The sequence below is a fragment of the Nicotiana tabacum genome, chromosome 10 (genome assembly GCF_000715075.1).
Source record: "Nicotiana tabacum cultivar K326 chromosome 10, ASM71507v2, whole genome shotgun sequence".
NCBI lineage: Eukaryota > Viridiplantae > Streptophyta > Magnoliopsida > Solanales > Solanaceae > Nicotiana > Nicotiana tabacum.
The window spans coordinates 54,140,973-54,144,350 of NC_134089.1; positions in this window are offsets into that span (position 1 = coordinate 54,140,973).

Sequence of the window (3,378 nt, forward strand, 5' to 3'; positions counted from 1 at the left end):
CAACCTGTCTAGTAGTGCGTGTCCTCACCATCTGTGAGAGAATAGAATAACAGAAGTTTAGTACTCGACTCAACAAGTTCACATGACAAGAATTTCAAGAATGTGAAGTTTTTCCTAAAGGTTCTGTAGCCTCTCGAGGATAAATACAGACGTCTCCGTACCGATCCGCGAGACTCTACTAAACCTGCTCATGACTCGTGAGACCTATGTAACCTAGGCTTTGATACCAACTTGTCACGACCCTAACCCCGAACCCGGTCGTGATGGCGCCTCTCGTGAAGCCAAGACCAGCTAACATTTCCCAATTCGATGTTAAACAGTTCAAACAACAGTAAAACAGTCTAAGACATGATTTAATGATAATAAATAGAGGAAATACAACCCGACACAGCCCTAACTGGGGTGTCACAAGTCACGAGCATCTAACAATATGGAATCCTCAAATGTAACTATAGAGTTTTAAAGACTGAACTAAGAACATAAAGGAAATAGATAGGGAGGAGCTCCAGGATGCAAAGACCAACAACTACCTAAAGACTCCTCGAAGATCCGCCTGAAGCTGGAATGAGTCAGCACTCGGGAGCGGGAACAGCTACGCCTGAATCTGCACATGGGGTGCAGGGAGTAAAGTGAGTACTCCAACTCGGTGAGTAACAAATGTAAATAACGACTGAAAGTAAGAATACATATAAGGCAAAAGGCATTCTATAATGAAGCAGTAAAACCATTTAAAAACAGTAAAACAGTGGAAAGTTAGGTAAAATCCTCTTTCAGCAAGTAAACAAGTAATTGACAGGTAATTAAGGTAAACTAAACAAATAGAAGTTCGTCCCTCGAGCACAGTATCACTACATCCGCCCCTTGGGCAACATCTTAGAACAAAAACAACCCATCGGGCTCAATCTCACATCATAATGGGTACCTTCCCTCACTGGGGGTGTGCAGACTCCTGGAGGGGCCCCTTATGGCCCAAGTGCAATAACAAACCATCTCGTGGCATCAAATCTAGGCCATCGGCCTCATATCAATCAAGCCACCTCGTGGCGTATATATCTCAGGCCCTCGGCCTCAAATCAGTATTAGTATTTCCTCACAACTAGGCCCTCAATCTTACTCAGTCAAAAATACTCACAACCCCCTCGGGCAATAGTAAAAAGTGTTTCTCAGCCCAAACATCATTTAAAATATCATTTAAGTCTTAAAACTGGGTAAACAAGGCTGAGTATGAAAAACAGTGGAAAAATAACATGACTGAGTTCAAGTATAAAGTCAAAACAATGAGGAAATATCAATAAAAAGCCCCGAAGGGTTCAAATAGTTGGCATTAGGCCCAAATATGGCATTCAACCCAAGTAATGAGGATAGCAAATAGTTTTCATTCAATATGCGATAAAATCATCAATCGGGAAGGACCAAGTAAGAATCCCCAATAGTGCACGACCCCACGCTCGTCATCAAACGTGTGCCTCACCTCAATATAGTACTACGATGTGCAAATCCGGGGTTTCAAATCCTAAGAGCATCATTTACAATCATTAATCACCTCGAACCGGCTAAAATCTCTAGCTCACGACGCCTTTGCCCCTCAAATCGGCCTCCACACGCGTCAAATCTATCTAAAATCATAACGAGTACGTCAACATATGCTAAGGGAACAAAGCACAAGCGAAACACAATCAACAAAGGGCACAAATCCCGAAATTACCAAAACCTGACCCCCAGGCCCACATCTTAAAAATTAGAAATTTTTACATCAATAGATTCCTCATCTACCCACGAGTCTATGCATATCAAGAATACCAAAATCGGAGTACAAATGACCCCTTAAATCCTCATTTAGCCCTAATCCCCTATTTTTAGCCCTTTAATTCCTTTAATTACAGCCTTAGTCCATGAAATACTACCATAGAATGTGTTTTAGGTCCAAAATCCTTACCTTAATGAAGTTCCCTTGAAATCCCTCTTCCAAATCGTCCAAAAACTCTCAAGCCGAAATCAAAAATGGTGAAATAACCCAAAAATTTGCGAAGGACTCTTTTAATTCATCTGCCAAGTTGTCCCGCATCTGTGACAACTTTTGCCACTTTTGCGATACCACATATGCGGTCTATCCACCACTTCTATGGAAATCACTTAAAGGCCAATACCGCATCTGCGGTCCACTCTCCGCATCTGCGACTATGCAGGTGCAGTCCAACTACCGCATATGCGGTTCCAGACTTTCCTCTCGAATCCGCTTCTGCGGCTCTCCTTCCGCACGTGCGTCACCGCACCTGCAGTCCCCAAACCGCAGGTGCGAAAACACTAGAAGCAGCAAAACATTCATCAGCTGCAATGACATCTCAACTTCTCTGTTAACCACCCGAAATCATCCTGAGGCCCCCAGGACCTCAACTAAAAGCACAAATATAACCCAATACCTTATTCAAACTTGTTCCAATCATCAAAATGCCTCAAACAACATCAAATCTACCAAATTACATCGGATTCAAACCTAAGTTTCTAAAGTCTTTCGTAATACGCTTTTGATCAAAAACCCAACCAAACAACGTCCGAATGACCTAAAATTTTACACACGCATCCCAAACAATGAAGCTACTGCAACTATCAGAATTCTATTCCGACCCTTATATCAAAATCTCGCTCATCAACCAAAAATCGCCAAAATATCAACTTCGCCAATTCAAGCATAATTCTACTCCGAACCTCCAAAACCCATTCCTATCACACTCCTAAGTCATAAATCACCTCCCAAAGCTAACCGAACCGTCAGAACTCACATCCGAGCCCTCTAACTCATAAGTCAACATCCGGTTGACCTTTCCAACTTAAACATCCTTAAAAGAGACTAAGTGTCTCAAACCTTACCAAAATCATTCGGATTCGATCCGACCAACCCGATACCATAAAACACGGATAACGAATCATAAAGTAGCAGAAATGGGGGAAACGGAGAGGTAACTAATGAGACGACTGGTAGGGTCATCACAATATAACTGTGTAGGCCGACAAGACCACCATGAACATCTACTGTTATACAAAATATACATGACTCGTTTATAAGCCTCTAGAGATAACTGAGCCGTATCATGGTCGGGACATGGCCTCGACCTATCCATCAAGCTTGTATATATAAAATGGACTCTAAGATCTAGACCTGGTAACTCCGGGGAAATGGAGCTTACCAATCAAACTGATATTTTGCTCTGTCTACTGGGAAGGTCTATCCAACAATCTATTAGGACCCGCAGGCATGAAATACAGGCCCCTAAGCAACAGGGGCATCAATACGAATAATGTATCGAGTATATAAGGCATGAGATATAGTATTTAAAAGATATGACAGAAACATGGAGTAAAGACTCAACCTATAAGTAT